Source organism: Mauremys reevesii, linkage group 18 (assembly GCF_016161935.1).
Source record: "Mauremys reevesii isolate NIE-2019 linkage group 18, ASM1616193v1, whole genome shotgun sequence".
NCBI lineage: Eukaryota > Metazoa > Chordata > Testudines > Geoemydidae > Mauremys > Mauremys reevesii.
In genome coordinates, this window is record NC_052640.1 from 12,649,080 (window position 1) to 12,674,448 (window position 25,369).

Here is a 25,369-nt window from a genome sequence, read left to right on the forward strand (position 1 = left end):
GACAAACCGCATGTAACTGCGGTTGGGTGTGTCCCTACCTGCGTGAATGCTGGTGAAAGTGCAAGCTTGAAGGGCTTTGCAACCTGTCACAGCAACACAGTGTGAGAGGGAGCCCAGGCTGGTGGCGAGGGGAGCTCAGTGGTACCCCAGTTCCAGGTGGCACCTTACAGTGGGATTTTTCAAAAGGGCTCAGTGTTGGCCTACCTCTGGTCCCAGTGAAGTCGGGGATAAAGCTCCCATTGACCCCAGTGGTAGCCACATTAGGTCAATGCTGAACCCTTTTGAGACTCTCACCCGAGAGATAGAACATTGGTCTCACGAGGTGTTCATAGTTCTTATTTCTTGTATTCAGGTTATTGCCTAGGTCTGGCACTGTGGTGTCTGAGCACAAATCTATGTCACAGCTGGGGTTTCAAGGTAAAACCATTTGAAATTCACTAGTTTAAAGTGAGCTGTACTTTAAGGTTTGGAGTTTGGTCAAGTAGAACACCAGACACAGAACCCCTGTGCGGAAAGTGGCAATAGAAAGTGTTTCTGCTGAATCGCTAAAATGAAACAAAACAGGATTTTGTTCTGTCTGCATCAAATATTAGCGTAGGGGAAACTGCAGCAATGGGATTAATTCTGCTATTCACACTCATTCTGCATCAAATCTCCTCGCTCCCTACCATGAACTAGAAGTGCTGGGTCCACTTTTTCTCTTTAGTGTGACATAAACAAGTTTGCTGCAGTAGCAGGGGATGCTAGTCTGCAATCACTCAGAGGGGGAGCTCAGTTTGCCTAGATGCATAAACATGAATCCCCTGCCCTTCTTAGTCACGTCATGAGAAAGCTTTAATGCCCAAATCAGTGCAATCTTCTGACACATCATTTGTCCATTTCCCCCCTCCTGCACACCCACACTGCGCAATCCAGAGATAAAGAAAAAAGGTCTTGTTACATTGCTGTTGCTTCTCTTGTCTATCATAGCGCTCTGAATCCCTAGCAGGTTTGTGGATTTCTTTTTTGGCAGGTTCCAGCAGAGTGGCAAGAAGAGAGAACCACATGTGTCCACCAAAATGTGCAATTCACATAGATTACAGTGTGCTCAGAGACAGCCCAAGGGCTCTGGAGGCAGAATACTGTGCAACAGAGACAGAGGGAGCCAGTTGAAATATCGTCACAAAAATCCACCCCAGGTTTTTCCCTTTAAAAAAAATCCATTTTCTTTGCTCCTTCGCTTTGGTGCCCACGCTCCACTGTGAAGCGAGCTATCCTACCAGCTTTTGTGCTGATTTATTGGTTGGCTCATGGGAAACTGGAAATGAGTTGGATAATGTGCAGGTGCATCTTCTCTGTGTTTATTTCCTTCATACATCCATGGCTAGTGAGGAAGATACCCACTAATGGGTAATACATTTTTGCAGGCAGATGGAATGTCATTGATTCTTGACTCAGCTGTTTCCTTGAGTGAACAAGGATGATATTATATGAGCCTGTAGGAAGAGATCCAGCTTTCAGAACATTATATGCGCTTATTTTCCCATCTGCAACTCTGTGAGAGATTACATAAACTGCAGTCTACAAGTGGAACATTGTGAATGGAGGAAGCTGTAACATCCCCTATTGAGAGGCGGAACAAATGATCTAAGAGGGAGCTTCCCTGGTTGGGTACCTGGGATTGTCTGATAGAGCTTTTCATGGTGCAGGTACTAGCCGACCTGCACAGGTCAGGATTTAATAATTAACGGTTAAAAAAAGTTTAAATAATAGAGAACAAATTGCAAGGAGTGCAGCTTCCCGGGGCAGCCAAAGTTAAAAGACTGAGCCACCTGCCTTACAAGGCACCATTGATGCGTAAGTATTAGCTCAACTGCACACCTGCTTTTGGTAGATAATCATCAGATCCTTTTTATAACCGTAGACATTTTTAACATGTTGATTAAAGTTAAAACCAAACCCAGAAAGTCATTTTTTGTGATGTAGCCGGATGGTCTGCTGTGCTGAGGGATCTGTCTGTACAATTTATACATTGATATTATGAAAGTGCGGTTATGAAATTCGCTGTACCATGAATGCCCCTCCGTATGTGCATCCACCATGAGCTGCCAGATCAGGGAGAATAGTGGGTCATAAGCACTCAGCGACTGCCGATTGAAGTAGAAACAGCTTGGATCAAGAGGCGGCTCCTGCCCGTAAAGAACAGTTGTCTCTTACCCAGAGTTTGGAGAATGAAAAGTTACAAAGCAGACAAGGTGTTAGTGCAGGGATCTATAAACCTTCTCACGGAGTGACACAGGGAAGCTTGAGGTGAGACACACAGGAAGTTTGCGTGGACTGGCCAAGGTTGGAGGAAACAAGCTGACCAAGTGAAAGGTGGCTCCATGTTTCAGCACACAAACCACACCGTGGATTAGGACGAGTCTGGATGGGCCCAAAGGAACGTGGCTCTGTCCTAAGAATGCCCTGGAGTAGTGAGGAAATGCGTGTAGGGTTTATGGATAGAGCGGTGTATTTCTCATGTGATTAAGGAAAGAGCAATAATGTGTTAGACTTCCTGTGCCAAGTGTCTGTGTGTTCTATGCTACACCTACCCTGCAGCCCCTTGAAGAGGTAAACCAGAAGGCTTACACTTTCAGTGGGATTCTGGGAGAGGATGTGATTCAGGGAGAAGTCAGCACTGGTGCCGGGGCTGGGCAGGGGAACACATGGTCACAGCTCTGAGGCTGGGGTGCTAGACAAACAATCTGCACCTTGAGCACATGCCTAGGGGCCCCAGGACAGGGACAGAACCTGAGCTCTGTTCAAACTTCACAGGCTTAACACACCTGGGGATGCAGCAACTGGGCCTCCTCACAGCAATCTAGTGGGCTTTCAGCCAGGGGAGCCTGACCAGATTTGTGACACCAGCATACCTCTGCCTCAGATGTTTTGTGGTCTGTTTGTTGTCTACTGTTACCCTTTTCTCTCGATATGAGGCAACCCCCTTGGCACAGCTAGAAGGCGGGAAAGGCTAGGGAACCTGCCACAGCCACATCAGCCAGTCCCGATGCTGACAACAATTGGCTGATGAAGGAATGCAGTGACACCCATAGAAAGAAACGGGTGCTGGACAAAAGCATTCCCTTTTCTGCCTTGCCTACTGCTTCCTGCAGCTGTAGCCATTCTCCCATCTTTGTGGTTACCCCCACACTGTAACATAACGCTGTTGTTTTACTTTGATCTCCTACTGTGTTTTGTTGTATGATTGGACCATGGGTGCAGCTTGGACATTTGTACAATTCCATCTGCTTTATGGGGTTTGAGACTGGTAGGAACATGGGTGCAAGTCACATTGTGTGGTAACAGGTCAGACTAGACCATGGGTTCTCAAACTGGGGGTTGGAATCCCTCAGGGGGTCAGGAGGTTCTTACAGGGGTGTGGGGGGGTTGTGAGCTGTCAGCCTCCACCCCAAACCCCGCTTAGCATCCAGCATTTATATTGGTGTTAAATATATTTAAAAGTGTTTTTATATACAAGGGAGGGTTGCACTCAGAGCCTTGCTGTGTGAAAGGGGTCACCAGTACAATAGTTTGAGAACCACTGGACTAGATGATAGTTGTCCTAGCTAAGGTGGCTAACAGAGGCCCAGTCGCCACTGGGACTGGGCTGGTTTTCAGAAGTGCTGACAACCTAGCAGCTCCCACTGAAGTCACTAAAACCCTCTGCATATTTTTACATATCTGTAAAAATGGGGGCGATCATTCCTATTGTCTCCCACCGATGTTACATGGCTTCAATATTCAACACCTGTAAAGTTCTTGGATAGTTTCCTATAAAAACCACTGGGAAAATGCAAAGTATTATAGTATGAGAAATACACGTAAAAGCAGCTATATTTAAAAGAGTACTTGCCTTTCCACATAGTATATTTCTATGCATAGTCCTTCTCCAGGTACGTATGCCAGCCTCCAGGCATAAAACCCTAGAATGACTATTGGATGGACTTGGGTATCCATGCCCAATGTTACATCCCAAAGAGACAGCAAATGATTCACGGAAGCATTCATTCTCCCATCATTGACCTAACAAAACAAAAATAAGGAGAGAAGCAAATTAGCTGTCGGCCCATTGCTAATTTAAATGTAGATACCGCACAGGGATATAAAAAGTTAGATTATACAGTTTGATTCAGGCATTGCTGCATATTTTATGGTTGTATCGAAGAGATGCCAGGCTCCTGGTGTTTTACAGCTTTCTGCAACAAAAATGGCTAATTAAAAATGAAAATACAGTTCTTCTTGTAAAGTCTTTTAAAATAAACATATAGTATTAATATTATTGTCCCTTTAAGATATACAGCAGTGTGGTTTTCATGGGAGTGATCAGAATGTTCATAATAGGACAGTTGCGACAAGTGAGTGGTACAATAGTCTCAGTTTTGCTTGTACAAACCGAGAAGGTTGCAGAAGAATTATTCTGCAATATTTTTAAAGACCTGCTCACTGCTGGAAGCCTAGTTCTACTTTCTACGTTTCAGCTAGTCAATACCTCTAAAACCCCTTATCACTGCTTGCATAAGTTGCATATTAAGGGGGTTGGTTAATCACTGGAAATAACAGACATGAGCATAACTCAGCAGGCAGAGTGCTTGGGAATAGGCTGGCAAAACTCAAAAACCTAGTGCCATATGACTACAGCTTTACTCATGCTGAAGTAAGGTGATACTCTGAAGTGGTCTTATTTAAGTTAAGGGGACTATTGGCAGGGGACTACATCCCATAAGATGCCAAGCACTAACCATCATCATCCCAAATGAAGTCAGTTGGAGTTGCAAGTGCCATGCAGGATCAAGGCCAGAGTGGGGTGCTACTTAAAGTGAGTAAAGCCTGCCATGTTCTGTCCATCCCAACAGCACAGTACCTGCTGGTGTTATGGTGTTGATTCTATGCATGAGGAGAAGAGAAACTTCTGTGCATAGGTACTGGAACTAGGAGTGCTGCTGCACCCCCTGGCTTGAAGTGGTTTCCATCATATCCAGGGTTGACAGTTTGGTTCAATGGCTCTTAGCACCCCCACTATGCAAATTGTTCCAGCCCCCTGCTTCTGCATAGTCACTCCCATACATAGCACCTTCATATGCAATGAGGCCCAGATCCACAGCGATTTAGGCTTTGCAACATTCAGCATCACGGCACCTAGGAAATCATAGGACCAACACTTCGATCCACAATGCCGACTTAGGAACCTAAATACGAATGGGTAGTAATAGGCATCTTAGAACGCATCCACACAGTCAGCATGCTACGCGAGGAGTTGCCTGAGCTAGCCAAGGGGAGATGCTGATGACAGGGGTGTGTGCTAAGCCCTTGCGGCACTGAGAACCCCTGTATTCATAGCCTACACTCGATTGTAATAATCTTTGTACAAAACCTGCCTTGTGAGGCATCATCTGAAACAAATTAACAGATCGTTAATATTCTTGCATGAGATATGTACATGATGTGCACTAAGAGTTATGAATATATGCTGGAATTATGACTAAAATGTGCAACAACCAGGTGTGTCAGGAGAGTTGTTAATCAGGTCTAAACAAAGAAATGGGTATCTACCTCAATTTGCATATAAGCAGTGAACAGGACCTTCAAGACAACAGCGGGAGAAGGAGGTGGCAGAAAACAGAACAATTTGCATTTCAGCAAACCGCATCAGAGGAAGATAGATCACAGAGCTTCCTTCACCACCAGACTCCATGTCGCCTTCCTCACAGCTTGAATAAACTTTACTTTGAGGGGTAACCCTCAGAAGGATCCATTTCAAAGGTTTACTGGTCTGTAAAGACCGGGAGCTGAACCTCAAGTGATAGGCAATTGAATCAACTGTTTGTATACAATATTACTATAGTACAAGAATGTATCATGTGAGGTGTTTTCTGAAAGCAAATGACACATTGGCGATTAATATCAATGTGAAATATATGTATTAACACCAACTATGGATACTTTATGATATTGTTTTAAATGTTATGGCCAAACAGGGAGAAACAGGTTCCCTCCTAGACAGGCAAGAAGGCAGCTATCTACCTGTCTCCTATATGGTGGATTCAAAAAAAATGGAAGCTTCATTTACATGCAGTGGGATGGGAAGCCCTCAAAAAGGGGAAAACAGCACGAGGTCATCCTGCCTTTTGAAACAAACCACTGAACTTTGGAAGACATAAGCAAACACAAAAGCTGTCTTTGGCATGCATCACTAGACAGACACAAGGGAACAGAGCTCTTGCAAGTGGAGAAAGATGGGTCCTTCAACTAAGTGGGGAGGGGATTGAAGTCTCTGGAAACTGAATATAGGTTAGAAACCATCTTGACCAAAGCCTGTATCTTGCTAGATTAAGTTTTAGACTTTTAGATGCATTTTCACTTTTATTTGCTTATAACCCTTTCTAATCAAACCAAGTGCTGGGTGCTGTACAAACAAGGCAAGATCATAGGAAGAAGTCGGGGGAGGAAGTGACAGTGATAGGAACCTGCTTTGAACACCAGATTCATAGAACTTGATGGTTCTAAAATTAACCAGCTGCTCTGGACAGCAATGCAAAATTTCCAGAAACAAAAGTAAATATAAATCTATTTTTCATAACATTGTTAAGTCACTGTTTGTTAAGCAGGTTTGCATCTGTAGGAACCCTCGGGAAAATAAACCCTGGATTCCAATTTGTTACAATGCAGTCTTCTGTAATTGTAAACAATGAGCTAAATTTGTCTTTGTTGTAACTCAACAAGTTACACCAGAGATTCATCCCGTTAAATGTGCATTATATTTCCCCAGCTCTTGCTATTCTAATCTTATACTGAAAGAACAGAACAACCTTGAGTTTAATTGTTGCGAGTAAGTACAGAAATAACCCTCCTGTCCAATGAAATACTCAGCAGGTACTGCACAGAAAGAACCAAGGGTAAAAATTTATCTTCTCATTAGCCGAAAGCAGCAAGAATGAACTCAGAGCATCATGGTATATTTGCATTTTATGACCGGAGTTTCATTGGCATCCTAACATTGTTCCATGTTATGCTCACATCTTCCCATATGCATTTCAGAAGTGAGGTTCAGTTCAGGTGTAACAAGGTGCAATAAAATGAGTGCAGAGTGAAGAGATTTGCAAAGGCTTGCCACAGATGCCATCATCATCAGTGTCTACCAGGGCAACCAGGGGTGGCGATGGGGGTGATTGCAGCTCATGTAGACATTGCTTTAATCTAGCTAGTTTGGGTACCAATAGCCGTGAAACCATGGCAACACAAAGGGCTAGAGTAAACCCATCTGAGTAAGTATTAGACTCCCAGGCGGGTTTGCACATCAGTGCTCTGACTGCACTGCTACCGGCACCCAAGCTAACCAGATTAGAGCCGTGTGTACAGTGATGTCTGTTGTTTTGCTCCTTGTAGGACTCTCTCTATACAACACAGCTTTTAGCAACATGGCTGTGTCGCCACAGCCGTGCCTCTAAACGTCGCGCAGCGTAGCTGCTGTTTGTTGGCTCTCCTGCAACAAGCAGCATTCGCGTTGTCAACAGGAGAGTGTTCCTGCCAACACTGCGGTGTTCACATGGGCGCTTGCCATGGCAAAACTTGTGTCTTTCAGGGGCGGGGAGGGAGAGGGGTTTAACACCTCTGAAAGACAAAAGCTTTGTCGTTCAATTGCCAGTGTAGACGTAGCCTAGGTCTTGTCCCCCTTTCCTCGCTCAGGGTTTCCATTTATCTAGTTCGTTTCTTTAGGGCATGATCCAAAGCCCACTGAAGTCATCACAATGACTTTCCATTAAAGTCAATGAGTTTTGGATCAGGCCTTTCCTTAGCTGACAGATGAGAATTTATTGTAAGACACTGTGATTGCCTTTCATTCAGCATACAGACTCCAACAATGTGGTACATGGCCAGATCATGAAATTCAAACACACACTTGTCTCAGGCAAGATTCCCCACTGAAGCTAGGGGAACTTTTTGCCAGAAAGGGGGCAGATCTTCAGCCTATTTAAGTCAAAAGAGCTATGACAATTTATAGCAGATATGGATCTACAGGATTTGACCCATAGTATTATCCCATAATGTTCTGAGTTTGTTTCAAAAGAATGGATATAGCAAAAACTTACTCCAAATTTCATCTATGCATTGATGTCACATACTTAGGCCCTAATCCAGCAAAGTATTTAAATACATGCTTAACCTTAAGCATGTGTGCAGCCCCATTAAAGTCAACAGGACTTCAAGTTAAGCATATTCCTATGGTGGAAGTATCTCTTTAGCTACTACAGCAATCAGTGCTATGGAAACAACCCAGAGACACAGCATACTCCCCTATCGCATCAAAAGGTAAAGGTTAGAATAAAAATTTGTCAAAACTAAAGTTTAAAGTAGTAGAGAGATGTGCTGGCACTAAGGGAAGCATTTTTGGCTTTCAGAGTAGCTTTTCCCTTGTGATCCTGCTTCACCATAATTATATGTTCTTTTTATATCTTGCAGCATTTTTTCCTATTTTTATTTTACTCTGGTTCTTATAATAATTGCATCCCTCAGCTTCTTGTTTGTTTTACTTTTTATATCCCCACCTTGCTTTTTGCCTATCAATTTGCTCTTCTTTTCCTGCAAGCTAGACAGGTAGGAAACCAATGTAAAAGTTACAATTTGCCACAGTCTTAAGCACCTAATTTATCTGCCTTTGACCCTTTTGAGAGACAAAAATTATGTTTTCCTTATATTCACCTCTCTTTATTGATTCTGGAGTCCTGACAGATTCTGGTTACAGGAGCTGGCCAGTGGAATGACTTCTTAGGCCTTGTCTACACTACCGAATAACATAGCTGGAGTTGACTTAGATCCACTTACCGCAGTGTTTACACTGTGCTGTGTCAACTGGAGACACTCTCCCATCGACTTACCTTACGCTTCTCATTCCAGTACCAGAGTCGACGGGAGAGTAATCTGCGGTTAATTTAGCACAGTGGTTCTTAAACTGTTGTACTGATGACCCCTTTCACATACCAAGCCTCTGAGTGCGACCCCCACCCATTATAAATCAAAAACACTTTTTTATATATTTAACACCATTATAAATGCTGGAGGCAAAGCAGGGTTTGGGATGGAGACTGACAGCTCATGACCCCCCCTATGTAAAAACCTTGTGATCCTCTGAGGGGCCATGACCCCTAGTTTGAGAACCCCCAATTTAGCAGGTCTTCACTAGACCTGCTAAATTGACCCCCGGTGCATCCATCGCCGCAGCATTGATCCCCGGTAAGTGTAGACATGTCCTTAGAGAAGTTCCTGCTCCATCATAAATATCATCATGGCTGCAAGGAAAGTGAAGGTACTATCTGGCTTGGTCCTTCTGTGTGTTCTCCCCTTGTTTCTCAAGAGGAGAATTCAACCACTTCAGGAAGCCCACACAAGGCTTTACAGAGATGTTATTTGTAATGTAGATCTTAGGTTTCTAAAGCCCCCCTGCCCCCCCCACCTCAAATACCCTAGGATGTGAACACCTCGGTCATTAATGATTGAGGCAGGGCACTATTATCTCCATTTTCAGATGGGGAACTGAAGCAGAGCGATAACATGTGGTTTACTTGAGGTTACCCGGGAAGTCTATGGCTGAGCCAAGGAATGAATCCAGATCTCCTGACTCCCAGGCCAGTACCTAGGGCATGAGATCATCCTTCCTCTTAGCAGCTTGTATGGGCTGGCTGTCCTGGAGGCCAAGGACTACAGCATTCAACAAGGCAGCTGCTCTCCTGATCATGAGACAATGTCATGGAAGGGTTAATATGGGCATGAGGGACCAGTTAACCTGCCTACTTGCACTTGGGGAGCCTAATTAGAGATAAAGCCCAGCTGCAGGCAAGCTGGATCCTCCCCCCCTTTCTTCCCCCACCCCCACAAAAGAGCTGCGTGAGAGTGAGCCTAGGTAGAGGGAAGAGCTCTTCCCCTCCCCCTAAGTGGCCTGAAAGAAAGCTGAGAAGGATGAAGCCGAGGGGACAGACTATTCCAGGAGTGAGCTACATGCCTGACTGGAGACAGGGGCCTGAAGAGCTGTAGCCTCCCTGAACCGCTAAGTGGCAGGAGGAGTGTTCCAGCCCTGGACAGTGGGTTGTTGAAGGCACAGGAGCCTGACACAAAGCATGGGGATAAATTGCAGCAGATGAGGCAGCCAGCTGAGCCCAGACAGGCTGAAAGTTTGGTTTTGTTTTACAGTTCTTTGGTAAAGAACAAAGTCTCAGGACTTTGGTAAAGGATTCTGTGGCCCTGGAATGGACAGGACTTTGCAAAATGGTCTGGCCAAAAGCCAGGATGCTCTTATGACTAGAGTAGGCCACAGGCCAGCATGGGGAAACTGAGGCAGAAGTTGCTGCAGCACCACAGCCAGTCAGGAGGAGGGGTCTGTTAGGGCAGCAGCTTTCCACAGAGGGATTATTGGTTACCTATCATGGTAGGTCTGTCAAAAAGATGTTTAGTGCAGTGATTTTCAAACTTGCTATGCAACACCATTAGGAGTAGACAGTAAAATAAAACCATCTCATAGTGGCTGTGACACATTGGCACCCTCTTATTCACCATTGTCATGTAATTAGGATATGTTTTGCACAAAGTATGCCTTGAGAGGTATAATTCCAAAAGTCTTGATCAGCTAGACATTAATATCTCATAGGATTGTATGTACTACTATTGTATTTAAAGTGATGAAGTTTGGCTAGGTATAAGTTACTGAAACATGATGTGAGGTTGAAAACACTCACAGGCAGCCTTTCAGGTACAACAGTCAAAAGACCAAACAATGTTCATGGCTTATAGGATTAACCCAGGAACTGTGTACAATAGAAACCTCTCAGAGAGAGCTCTACACAATGGGAACTGTTTGACCCAGGTCCCAGCAAAAGAGCTTTCCAGCAAGTGGGAAGAAGATATAAAAGGGGAAAATGACACTCTTCCTATAACAACACACCTGGAAACACCTGAGGAACAAAGACTGAACTGAGGGAAGTGATGGTCCCAGGCTAAAGAGATTTCTATACTATTTATGAAAACCTGGGAAATGAAAGCTGCAAAGCAAAGGAGGCTTGTGCCTTAAGAATCTGCCAGCCTGTTTATCACTAAGGATGAGAAATTGCTAATTCATATCCTACCTATCTAGTATGTTAAGATCCGTTTGGAGTTTTGTTTATTTACTAGGCAATCTGCTTTGATGTGTTTGCTAGCACTTAGTTATGGGTATTTTTAGTAAAAGTCATGGACAGATCACAGGCAGTAAACAAAAATGCATGTCCTGTGACCTATCCACGACTTCTACTATATACTCCTGACTAAATCTTGGGTGGAGGGGCAGCCCAAGGGTGGCAGGGGGGCGGGCAGCAGCGCGTGGCCTGGGACCCCTGTTGGTCCTGGGGAGGAGAGGTTGGAGGGGCTGGAAGGCTCCCTACCTGGCTCCACGCCTCCCCGGAATCAGCAACATCCCTCTCACTCAGCTCCTAGGCAGAGGTGTGGCCAGGCAACTCTGCATGCTGCCTCTGCCCTGAGTGCTAGCTCCGCAGCTCCCATTGGCCAGGAAATGCTTCCGGGGAGCCCCTCTAAGGTAAGTGCCACCCGGAGCCCATCCCATACCCCAACCCCTTGCCCCGTCCCATATCCAAACCTCTGCTGCTGGTGTGGGTGGGCGTAGTGGCCCGAGACTGTCCCAGCAGCGACCAGTGAGACTGGCCCAGGGACTCCCTGAGCTGCTCAGGTGGCCCCTGGGCCAGGCATACTGGCTGCTGCAGAAGTCACAGAGGTCACAGAAAGTCACAGAATCCGTGACTTCCATGACCTCTGTGGTAAACTCACAGCCTTATTTATAATCACTTGAAATCTTTTTGTTATCAAACTTATTTTATGTTTTAATCCAACCCAGTGTGCATTTGACTAAGGTGTCTCGGGAAAAATCTTAGCTTGGTTACCACAAGTGTGCATGGTCCTCTTCCCACAGAGGGAGAGGTGGATCAGGTGTTAAACCCATATACTGGCCAGACTGGACCAGGGCAGGACAGTACTGTTCTGGGGTCCCACGCTGGGAAGCTAGCAGTTGGAAATCCTACGTGTAACTGCAGCTGGGTGTGTCCCTACCTGTATGAATGCTGGTGAAAGTGCAGGCTGGAGGGCTTTCCAGCTTGTCACAGCAGTGCAATGTGAGAGGGAGTCCTTAACTGACCAAAAGTTCACTGTCATCAACATGGCAGTTGTGCGCTTTTTTTTTTAAACAGAGCACAGATTTTGGCCCTAAAATTTAAAAAAAAATGCCTTTTCTTTTTAATATAGTTGTACAGTTATAGATAATGTTGCAATGAAGTTTCTAGATCATCTACTGCACCCTTTGATCACATGCAGAATTATCCTCTGCTACAGCTTCAAGATTCTGAGTCAAAGCTCTTCTGTAAGATTATATGTAGTCCATGGTGCTCTTACTGAAGATGTGCAGAGTTCTACCATTTCTGGAACTGATCTTTGTAATTTTACAGGCTCCTCATTTTGCAGTCTCCAAAGCCTAGCAGATACGTTTTCCATACTCTTGCACTAATGTTAATTGAAGGACTAGAGTGGATGTGATGGATTATACAGAAAGATCTTGTACAAGCCTATAACATGCTCCAGGCATGTCACTCTTTCAATTAGATATATAGCTTTACAGGCTGTTCAGTTTTATCAGGTTAGAGCTACACAAATTGATTCTAGCTCCTTCTCCTATACCCAAGTTATACAAGAGAAGTTGTATAAAGATCAAGTGGCAGTATCCATGGTGAGCTATATAAAATTTAGTGAAACAGTAAAATGGATGAGGAAAGCTATAAAGGAAATCTGGATATTATTAGTAAATGTATTGCAATTAAAATGATGTTCTTTGCCTCATTATGGAATATTAGGAAGAATGTTCAGAATGATGAGAGAATGCTTATTTCTATGGGTAACAAGGGCTGCATATTTTTTTCCAATAAATGTCAGTCTGTAAATGTATTTACTGAAGTTTTACTGCTGTGTCATGCTTTATAAACAGGCTGTCACTGTTAACACTCATCAATTTTAGGGTATTATAATGTCACCCATCACTATAGTATTTGAGCACCTTCCATGTAAAATCAAGAGTAATAGTGAAATCCCAAATGGATTCATCCAGTCTCTGTCATTTCCCCCTTTACAGGGTAAAAAAACCCTGTGTTTGAGGGAAGGTTGTTGTGGTTTTTAGGATCTTTATCTACTTTCTGCAGCTATATCTGTACCTGTCGAATGGTCCTGAAGTCTTTGATCATCGACAGCTGCAGCGGCACAGGAGCCAGCAAACAGAGCTGTAAACAGGGGAGTTTGAGTGGGAGTTTACAGGGGGAGTTTGGGGGAAGACTAAGAGAGGTAGGCAGTGGAACACACAGGCTACTGAAGGGAGTGTGTGGTGTTCTAGCAGTGTCTTGGTGCTTGTTGAGGGTTTGTTTTGCTGTGGGTGGTGGTGGTTTGGGTTGGTTTGTGTTTCCCAGATTTACAGGATTTAGGTGGGAAGCCTATGACAGATACAGAGGCAGCAGTTGTAGTGACCCAAGCAGTGGAAGACACAATGAAGATGACTGGATGTGGAAGCTGAGGCATGTACATGATCCTGGAGGGGGTATGTAATAGTCCGAGGTTGGGGCCGTGCCCTCTCAGGGGCCGTCGGGAGCCAGGCCGCCTCACTACACGGTCCCAATCAGTCTCCGGGTTCTGAAGGTTTTGGGGTTCTGCCCCTCAAGCAGGGGCGGAACAGAAGGCACACGGTTAATGCAATGAGTCCCAGCCCTCAGTCAGGGCGGGACAGCAGACACTAGGTCTAGGCTCAGACCCTTTCCGCAGGCTGAGCACCCACAAAGTCAATAAGCCACGACCCTCATTCAGGGCGGGCCAGCGAACCAGTTCTAAGCTCCGGTCCTGGCAGCCGGAGCTGAGCAGTTACAAAGTCAGTAAGCCCCAAGCCCTAGCTCAGGGCGGGGCAGCACACAAGAATCCAGGGAGCTCAGATCCCACTGCAGGCTGAGCAGCAAGAAAGTTAACAAGCTAAGCCCAGGCCCTCAATCAGGGCGGGGCACCAAACACAGCAGTTCTAGGCTCAGCTCCTTACAGCAGGAGCTGAGCAACAATAATAGTTCAGGGCTCAGGTCCTTGTATCAGGAGCTGAGTAGCAATAACAGTTCAGGGCTCAGGTCCTTGCATCAGGAGCTGAGTAGCAATAACAGTTCAGGGCTCAGGTCCTTGCATCAGGGGCTGAGCAACAATGGTCAGTAAGCCCCAGCCCTAGGTCAGGGTGGGGCAACAAACAATAGTCCCAGGGGCTCAGGTCCTTGTCTCAGGGGCTGAGCAACAATAGTCAGTAATCCCCAGCCCTAGGTCAGGGTGGGGCAACAAACAATAGTCCCAGGGGCTCAGGTCCTTGTCTCAGGAGCTGAGCAACAATAGTCAGTAAGCCCCAGGGTGGGGCAATAAACTATAGTTCAAGGCTCAGGTCCTTGTAGCAGGAGCCGAGCAGTCACAACAATACCGGGGCTCAGGTCCTTGTGTTAGGCACTGAGCCACAGCAGGTAAGTGCAGGCTTCTCTGCCTGACCGCTGGTAGGAGGGGGAGTCTGCCACCCGTGAGTGGGGTGGCAGGGGGGACACAGGCCCACCCACTCCACTGTGTCCCAGCCCGGGGCCCTAACAGCGGCGTGGATCCGCTGCAGTCAGTGGGGATCCTGGCCGCAACACACTGACATGGGCACGTCAGTGCCCTCAGCCGACAGGGTCGGCTACCCCGGCTACACTCCATCTCCCTCCATGGGTACCTGCTCCTCGCTGGGCTCTGCAGCGGGTCCCACCATGGGCTCTCGTCGTGCTGAGGGCTCTCTAGGTCGGGCTGCTCCTCTGACTCGGGTCAAGGGGACGCTCGGGCCGCTCCTCGGGGTACCGGGCTCGGGGCAGGCTCGGCCAGTCCACGTCCGGATACCTGGCTCGAGGGAGGCTCGGTCTGTCTGTGTCCGGGTACCTGGCTTGAGGGAGGCTCGGTCCGTCCGCGTCCGGGTACCTGGCTCGAGGGAGGCTCGGTCCGTCCGCGTCCGGGTACCTGGCTCGAGGGAGGCTCGGTCCGTCCGCGTCAGGGTACCTGGCTCGAGGGAGGCTCGGTCCGTCCGCGTCAGGGTACCTGGCTCGAGGGAGGCTCGGTCCGTCCGCGTCAGGGTACCTGGCTCGAGGGAGGCTCGGTCCGTCCGCGTCAGGGTACCTGGCTCGAGGGAGGCTCGGTCCGTCCGCGTCAGGGTACCTGGCTCGAGGGAGGCTCGGTCCGGCAGGAGCCTGAACAGGAGCATCCGTCCTCTCCGGCCGCTGGGCTCCAACTGAGTGTTGAGGCCGGGCTTTTATACTTCCTGTCCCGCCCCTTGACTTCCGGGGGGCGGGAACAGGCGGCGGTGGCTCCGCCCACTGAGGTGGCTGTTCTGGTTCCTCTCTCTCAGGGGCCGTCGGGAGCCAGGCCGCCTCACTACAGGGTACCTGAAAAGAGTTTGGTCTGCATGAAGTGCTGCCTGATAGAGCTGATGGAAGAACAGTTCCGAGGATTGGAGATGCAGGTGGAAACTCTGGTCGAGTTTAGAAGGGGTTTCGAGCGGATGATGGAGCAAAGATCTGAGGAGTCTGAAGAGAAAAGCTTAGACTTGCAAATGGAAGCAGGACCAAAGAACTCTGAGGGGAGACTGCTGGGTGAGGAAAGTGGATGGTGGAAGCATGTTACTAAGAGAACCAGGCGGAGGAAAAGACGGGCCAGTGAAGGAGAAATATTGCTCAGGAACAGGTTTGCAGAGTTGGAAAACGAAGAAGGGGCACAGCAGGTGGTCGCTGAAGGTGAGGGGGCAACGAAGAAGAGAAGAGCATCTAGCCCTATAAGGAGAGGGGAAGAGTCAGTGGAGATGACACCAAACAAGAGCCCCAGGAGGATACGGGATGGGTTGCAGAGGATTGCAAGGGTGAATAGGAATCGAGAAGACTTGCAGCCAGAGGGAACAGGGGATAGACCAGAGAATTGCACAGTCACCAGGAAAAGGCAGGTCTACGCGATTGGGGACTCCTTACTGAGAAGAATAGACAGGCCTGTAACCAGAGCTGATCCAGAGAACAGAAGGGTGTGCTGTCTGCTGGGTGCTAAGATACGGGATGTAGCTGAAGAGAATCCTAATGGGAGCTGGAAAGAATCTGCTGATTGTCCTTCATGTGGGAACGAATGATATGGCTAGATTCTCGCTGGAACGTATCAAGGGAGACTATGCCAGCCTGTGGAAGACACTTAAGGAAATTGAGGCTCAGGTGATCTTCAGTGGGATTCTGCCTGTTCCTAGAGAAAGGCAACAAAGGTGTGACAAGATTATGGCGATCAACAGATGGCTCAGGCAGTGGTGGTAAAAGGAGGCTTTGGGATGTATGGCCACTTGGAGGCATTCATGGACAGAGGACTGTTCTCTCGGGATGGACTTCACCTGAGTAGGGAGGGAAATAGATTTCTAGGATGGAGGCTGGCACAACTGATTAAGAGAGCTTTAAACTAGGAATTGGGGGGAGATGGTTGGGAGATGTCCAGGTAATCTCCGTGCTGGATTTTAACATTGAGAGGGAAGAAAACAAAACAAGAAAGGATACTGTCGTGGGTAGGAGAATGGACATAAGGAGGAAGGGTAGTGTAGATACAATTCTAATAGGTGATACTGGTGGTAGAATGTCTGGGTCTAATTGGGTAAAGAATGTGAGTGAAGCCAAACAGCAAGAATTAAGATGTTTGTGCACCAATGTGAGGAGCCTAGGTAACAAAATGGAGGAACTAGAGTTACTGGTGCAGGAAGTGAAACCGGATATTATAGGGATAATAGAAATGTGGTGGAATAGTAGTCATGACTGGAATACAGGTATTGAAGGGTATGTGCTGTTTAGGAAAGACAGAAATAAAGGTAAAGATGATGGAGCATCATTGTATATCAATGATGAGGGAGACTGTAAAGAAATAAGAAGTGATGGAATGGATAAGACAGAGTCTGTCTGGGCAAAAATCACATTGGGGAAGAAAGCTACTAGAGCCCCCCCATGATTTTCCTAGATGCAATAGCTGATGGATTCCTTCACCAAGTAGTTGCTGAACCAACAAGAGGGGATGCCATTTTAGATTTGGTTTTGGTGAGTAGTGAGGACCTCAGAGAAGAAATGGGCATAGGGAACAACCTTGCTTTGAGCAATCATGCTAATTCAGTTTAAACTAAATGGAAGGATAAACAAAAATAGATCTGTGACTAGGGTTTTTTATTTTAAAAGGGCTAACTTTAAAAAATTAAGGAAATCAGTTAGGGAAGTGGATTGGACTGAAGAACCTGGGGAACTAAAGGTGGAGGAAGCCTGGAATTACTTCAGGTCAAAGTTGCAGAAACTATCAGAAGCCTGCATCCCAAGAAAGGGGAAAAAATTCATAGGCAGGAGTTGTAGACCAAGCTGGATGAGCAAGCATCTCAGAGAGGTGATTAAGAAAAAGCAGAAAGCCTACGAGGAATGGAAAATGGGAGTGATCAGCAAGGAAAGCTACATTATTGAGGTCAGAACATGTAAGGATAAAGTTAGAAAGGCCAAAAGTCATGTAGAGTTGGACCTTGCAAAGGGAATTAAAATCAATAGTAAAAGGTTCTATAGCCATATAGAAAGAAGAAAACAAAGAAAGAAGTGAGACTGCTAAACACTGAGGATGGAGTGGAGGTTAAGGATAATCTTGGCATGGCCCAATATCTAAACAAATACTTTGCCTCAGTCTTTAATGAGGCTAATGAGGAGCTTAGGGATAATGGTAGGATGACAAATAGGAATGAGGATATGGAGGTAGACATTACCACATCTGAGGTAGAAGCCAAACTTGAACAGCTTAATGGGATGAAATCAGGGGGCCCAGATAATCTTCATCCAAGAATATTAAAGGAACTGGTACATGAAATTGCAAGCCCATTAGCAAGAATTTTTAATGAATCTGTAAACTCAGGGGTTGTACCGTATGACTGGAGAATTGCTAACATAGTTCCTACCTTTAAGAAAGGGGAAAAAAGTGATCCGGGCAACTACAGGCCTGTCAGTTTGACATCTGTAGTATGCAAGGTCTTGGGGGAAAAAATTGAAGGAAAAAGTAGTCAAGGACATTGAGGTCAATGGTAATTGGGACAAAATACAACACGGTTTTACACAAGGTAGATCATGCCAAACCAACCTGATCTCCTTCTTTGAGAAGGTAGCAGATTTTTTTAGACAGGAAATGCAGTGGATCTAATTTACCTTGATTTCAGTAAGGCATTTGATAGAGTTCCACATGGGGAATTATTAGCTAAATTGGAAAAGATGGGGATCAATATGAAAATTGAAAGGTGGATAAGGAACTGGTTAAAGGGGAGACTACAACAGGTCATACTGAAAGGTGAATTGTCAGGCTGGAGGGAGGTTACCTGTGGAGTTCCTCAGGGATCAGTTTTGGGACCAATCTTATTTCATCTTTTTATTACTGACCTTGGCACAAAAAGTGGGAATGTGCTAATAAAGTTTGCGAATGACACAAAGCTGGGAGGTATTGCTAACACAGAAGGACCAGGATATCATACAGGAAGATCTGGATGACCTTGTAAACTGGAGTAATAGCAATAGGATGAAATTTAATAGTGAAAAGTGCAAGGTCATGCATTTAGGGATTAATAACAAGAACCATTGTTATAAACTGGGGAGGCATCAGTTGGAAGTAAAAGAGGAGGAGAAGGATCTCGGAGTATTGGTTGATCACAGGATGACTATGAGCCGCCAATGTGATATGGCTGTGAAAAAAGCTAATGCGGTCTTGGGATGCATCAGGCGAGGTATTGCCAGTAGAGATAAGGAGGTGTTAGTACCATTATACAAGGAACTGGTGAGACCTCATCTGGAATACTGTGTGCAGTTCTGGTCTCCCATGTTTAAAAAAGAATGAATTCAAACTGGAACAGGTTCAGAGAAGGGCTACTAGGATGATCCAAGGAATAGAAAACCTGTCATATGAAAGGAGATTCAAAGAGCTTGGCTTGTTTAGCCTAACCAAAAGAAGGCTGAGGGGAGATAGGATCGCTCTCTATAAATATATCAGAGGAATAAATATCAGGGAGGGAGAGGAATTATTTAAGCTCAGTACCAGTGTGGACACAAAAACAAATGGATATAAACTGGCTATCACAAAGTTTAGACTTGAAATTAGACAAACGTTTCTAACCACCAGAGGAGTGAAGTTCTGGAACAGCCTTCCAAGGGAAGTAGTGGGGGCAAAAGACATATCTGGCTTCAAGACTAAGCTTGATAAGTTTATGCAGGGGATGGTATAATGAGAGAGCCTAATTTTGGCAATTAATTCGCCTTTGACTACTAGTGGTAAATATGCCCAATGGCTTGTGATGGGATGTTAGATGTTGTGGGATCTGAGTTACTACAGAGAATTCTTTCCTGGGTATCTGGCTGGTGAGTCTTGCCCACATGCTCAGGGTTTAACTGATCGCCATATCTGGGGTCGTGAAGGAATTTTCCTCCAGGGCAGATTGGCAGAAGCCCTGGGGGTTTTTCGCCTTCCTCTGCAGCGTGGGGCCCGGGTCACTTGCTGGAGGATTCTCTGCATCTTGAAGTCTTTAAACCATGATTTGAGGACTTCAATGGCTCAGACACAGGTTGGATACAGGAGTGGGTGGGTGAGATTCTGTGGCCTGCATTGTGCACGAGGTCAGATGAGATGATCATAATGGTCTATGATTCTATGAAAAGATGCCACGTGTTACTACAATTAATATGCCAAATTCAGTGGTGACATCAAATGGCAGTGGACATTCCGTGGTGAGGTAAGAGGCAAAGTAATATATAATTATCAGATTTTTTTGTATTCTCTCAAAACCACATTCAGCTCAGACATAAGTGGATGCGACTGTTGTTGAAGTCACAGAAAGAAAGGCCAGTAGACATTACGTGCACTCTCAAGCCATCAAGAGCAGGCTTAATGGTGCATAGGTTGGCCCTCTGCCCGGGAGAGAATTTCACTCATGATGTGAATGTGATTTCAGAAGTAAAAACAGAGGTTGGCTTTTTTTATTCACTTTTAAAAAGTCATTTAGTTCTATTTAGTCATAGGTTTTATGACAGCAACTTTATCATTCAATCTTTCAGAAATAGGGGAAAACACCTTTTAATGTGAGTTCCAAATAGTAGAGTAGCGAGATTTTCTTGTATACTTCTTCACTAATTAACTGGTACGTAAGTAAGACTCAAAGACACACCAAATCTGTACTGGCAGCACTGAACTCCTTTTCATGTGCTGCTGGAAAGGACAATGTGTCCTTGTTGCTAACGTATAAAACCTGCAGTCTGATTTGCTGAACTTTGAAAGGCTTCACAATCTTTATTTACCATCTGCAAACACATCTCTATGGATTATTTTCTCACCCTTTCAAATGTTAATTGCAAATGATAAACACAAGAACTACATATATGTTCACTGGGTTTAAAAAGGAGGGTGACTGTATAAAACAGGTGACAAATGGCAGAATATTCTATCAGAAGGACCCTGATGTGACTGTCAGATGAAAACACCATGAGAGAGGCAATGTTTTCTGCTAAAGCTTTCATAAATACCATATTAAAAAAAAATAAAGACCAAAAGCTTCTTTCCTTGGCAAGAGGGAATTTTCTGTACGGTACCAATTTTCTCTACTGCTAACAATGGGTCCCCAGTCACACACACAAGCCAAGTAATGAATATGTCATTTCAAAGCAGTATGGAATAAGAGTCCTTGCATAGTACTGTTACATGAGATAACTCAGGTCAATGGGAAGCTCATGGGCTTACGTTAGAAAATGTAAGCCCTCCAGTTAAAAAAAATAGTCTCATGCTACATATAGCTGAACAAATTCAACTCTTCTGAATGCTAAGTGGGCACTGACACTTTTGGCATAACATCCAAAATCCATGAAGTGACATTTGGTGGTTCAGTTCCCCTGAAGAGGAGGACCATTAAACATCCTGTCGTTTAAGCCCAATTCCTCAAAGATACCTCATCACCTCGCTCCCATTGATTTAGATGGGAGTGAAATGCATAAATACATTTAAATATCTGGACCTTCGTGTGTTCCCTTCCAATTTTTTCACATCCTCTCCCACTTTGGCCTGGTTTGCTATAGGCCTCATTATTCCCATTTTACAGAATAGATAATTTAAGGTATAGAGATGTTAAGTGACTTGCTAAAGACCACAGAGCAAGGAACAGAACCCAGGTGTCCTGACTTCTAGCCCCTATGAACTTATTTCAGTTTCAATGGCTTGGTTCATCTCTTAATATCAACATACTATGTGTAAATGCCAAAACAAAAGCAAACAAACGATAAAAAGGTCCAGAGAGTGTAATCAAAACCCTGTAAGAGCTCCAAAGCCAGCTATCCAGCCTTATGGTGCCTACTGCTTTTTGTACTCATGCTAAACTGCCCCATCGCTCAGATGAAAGAGTGAATTTGGGATCCATTCAGCGTTTTGAATTTCCCCCAATGTATTGCAATTACAGAAACACCTGGTCTGAATAATTTCTGTCAAACTTTACTGTCAAAATTCAGTGCTCAACAGACCTAAACATTTCACATCAGGCTTCAGTATTAATAATGCACATCCAATGGTCCCATGTGTCTTTAGTTAGCATCTTAGGCATGGCACAACTGAAAAGGGAGAAAGAGATTTGTAAAGCTGCTCATGATAAAGCAATGGGCATTCCAAATATGGATAAATTTGGGGCTTATCCAAACCTTTTTGTTCTCGTTGAAAGCTGGAATTGTCTTTTGGGAACTGAGTAGTTTTCACCACTGACAGGAGAGCCCATTATCCAGCAGCGTGTAGTGGGACTAACAACAGCCTTAAGGGTATATGAAGAGACTGCATCAAAAATGTTGGCATAAATGGACGGTGTGGCGTTGAGGGGATTCTCATACCATGATTGCAGCACAGTATACTTCTTACTTCTTATAACTTTTAAGTTATAATTCTTAGTGCTTCATAATGGATGTGTTGATATTATGACCAATGAGGTTCTCTCATATAGTAAAGAGAAAGGGGGGGTGTTCTAAAGTAGGAGTGCCAGAAACTCCTGAATTCTAATCCTGGCTCTGATATCAATTCCACTTGAGGCACTGGATAAATCAGCAAAATCTGGGGTTTGACACACTGAGCTGGGAGTCGGACAGTGTGTGTGCTAGGTTTCCAGTTCTCCTCAGACATGCTGTCTCATCTTTGGCAACATACTTAGGCCAAGGTTTCCAAGGGAGTCCACTCATTTTGGATGAAGACAATATCAGAAGGCAACAGCAGCTGCATAGGGTCTCTGAAGAGCGTCCTTCTGACATCCCGCTCTGGGCACCAAAAGTGGAGACAATCATAAAACAACAAAGAATCCTGTGGCACCTTATAGACTAACAGACGTTTTGCAGCATGAGTTTTCGTGGGTGAATACCCACTTCTTCGGTCTTGCATCCGAAGAAGTGGGTATTCACCCACGAAAGCTCATGCTGCAAAATGTCTGTTAGTCTATAAGGTGCCACAGGATTCTTTGTTGCTTTTACAGATCCAGACTAACACGGCTACCCCTCTGATACAAGACAATCATAGTTAGTGGATGTTTGAAAACTTTGGCTTTCACTTCTGTTCACTTCAATCTCTCATCAGTTGAGCAGGAATAGTACTTACCTAGTTCATCTGGGGCCTTGTGAGAGCAAACATTTGTAGAGGCTGACTACATTTAATGCATGTTTTATGAATTAATGTCTATTCACTCAGACTCTGTGATAGAGATATGCAGGAGTAATATTGTTATACAAGCCACTTACCCTCAGTCTCAGCTCTCCTTTCCTGATGAAGATCACTACAGGATATTGTACACTGGAGACAAAAACCTACTCTAGCAGTAAACAATGTACTGCTTACCGCTAATAATGCATTTTACATAAATTACAGCAATAGAATGTACAATGCTGCAATATACAGCCAAGACTGATGTACCCTTTAAAAGCCAGTAAATAAAATAACTGCAATAACTAACTGACAGCTGATGACTGCAGTTATTTTGATGCACCAGTGTCAGAAAGAGGAATCTGTTTTCATTTTTTAAAGCTTGCCTTAATTAGACTATTATTTAATGTTTCCCTACCTCCCACCCAAAATGCTCAAAGCCTGGCACTGTTAAGATGCAATATGCATAAGAAACCATCATTTAAAACCAGAGAAAATAGCATTATTAAAAAGGTACAAAATTCATCCAGATTGGGGGGTGGGGGAAAGGAGAAGGGAAAGGAAAGAGGGAGGAGCCAGTATTAATATGGCAGCTAACCAGCCGGCTGCATGGCTCATGCTAATAAGGTGCTTGGTAGAGTCTGCTTTGAGATGTTCCTCTTCTTTGTGGTCTAACCCTACAATTCATACTCAGGCAAAACTCCCATTGACTTGGATTTTACTCCTATAAAGAATCTAGATTCAGGCCCATTATCCACTTAATTACTTAGCCCCCAAAATACAGGAGTTCTAGTATTCAGGAAGCAGGATGGCTGGAGGAGGTGCACAAGACCTCTTATTAACTGCAAAACCACGGTTCGGATTCAGTCTGCTCAGGCTTCTGGAAATGTTTGTCATAGGTGTCAACTTTCCAATGTGCCAGGGGGTGCTCGACCCCTTGCTCTGCCCCAGGCCTCATCCCCACTCCACCCTTTCCCCCAAGGCCCCACCCATCTCTTCCCACTCCTGCCCTGCCCCCACCCTCCTCTTTCCTTGCATAGTACTGTTACATGAGATAACTCAGGTCAATGGGAAGTTATCTGCCCCTTCCCTAAATGTGCCATGTCCTCACTCCTCCCCCCCAGAGCCTCCTGCACGCCACGAAACAGCTGCAAGTTGGCGCCTATGATGGGTGCAGTGGTGAAGGGACTAGCTTAGGGCTTGGGCAATCTGAGTTCACTTCCCTGCTGTGCCACAGACTTCCTGTGTGATCTTGGGCAAGTCATGGTCTGCCTAAGCTTTAGCTCCCCATCTGTAAAATGGGGATAATAGCACTGCCCTGCCTCACAGACATGTTACAAGGATCAATACATTCAAGACTGTGTGGTGCTCAGGTACGACAGTGATGGGGGCCATATGAATACCCAAGATAGAGAACATATTCATTCCCATACTAACATGATAACATCATCTCATTTGCATAGTAACATGATTCCGATCTGATTTAGTTTCTTTCACCATATACTGACTTTTTCATTTTAAGCACCCCAGCCCTCACAAAATGAAAAGCAAACCCAGACCTGCTACAAGCTCCCATTCATATATATATATATATATATATATGTATATGTATATGTATGTATATACACACACATTCTGAGAGGACACTTATGCACCTGAAAACATACTCCTGTTTTCACTGGACACGAGAAACACACAGAGACAGATGGAAGAGTTCTGTTCTGAAAGACTAAATTGTGAGTAAATCCATTAGTAACAGGGCCAACATTTGACTCAGGCACAGATAAGCATGCACACTCTGCAGAGAATGAGCCTACGTGTTACAGAAATGTAACTTGGTGCAATGCTACATGATGGAATGGAACCCGTCAGTCCATTTACAAATGACTTACAAGTTCAAGGTTATTTCTTTCTGTGTAAGACCGACAAGTCAGCCTTGCACTGTCAGCTGCTTAGACAAATGTGCTAATCTGCATATGTAGCCATTCCATCAGGACACTCTGCCATGTTCAGGCCTATAAACCTCAGAACTTTCTTAATGCTTAGCTGGGAAAAACTCCCTCCCATCACCATCAAGCTTTTCACCCGTGTAGTCAGTACTCTCGCATTTATCAGACGACAAGTTTGCAGACAATACAAAGTTGTTCAAGACAATTAAGTCCAGAGCTGACTGCAAGGATCTACAGAGAAAAAATCATAAACTGGAGAGCTCTGTGTAGCTCAAAAGCTGGTCTCTCTCATCCACAGAAATTGGTCCAATAAAAGATATAACCGCGTCTACCACGTAGGGACCACAAAATGGCAGATGAAATTCAACACTGATCAGTGCAAAGTAATGCATACTGAAAATAAATCATCCCAAATACACATATATAATAATGGGGTCTAAATTAACTGTTACTGCTCAAGAAGGAGATCTTGGAGTCGCCCTGGATAGTTCTCCAAAAATTTCAGCTCAATGGGAAGCAGCATTTTAAAAGGCTAACAGAATGTTAGGAACTATTAGCAAAGAGAGAAACAGAAAATATCATAATGTCACTATATAAATCCATGGTGTATCCACACTTTG

General features: G+C 44.9%; 1 long non-coding RNA gene across 5 annotated transcripts in view; it reads right to left on the bottom strand.

Moving 5' to 3' along the window:
- Positions 1-3,879: 3,879 nt before the first annotated feature.
- LOC120386367 overlaps positions 3,880-25,369 on the bottom strand; it is a 149,491-nt gene continuing 128,001 nt past the window's right edge. For all 5 annotated transcript variants that reach the window (XR_005589685.1, XR_005589681.1, XR_005589683.1 and 2 more), the window contains one exon: positions 3,880-4,044. This is a non-coding gene — a long non-coding RNA (uncharacterized LOC120386367). The remainder of the gene's footprint in view (positions 4,045-25,369) is intronic.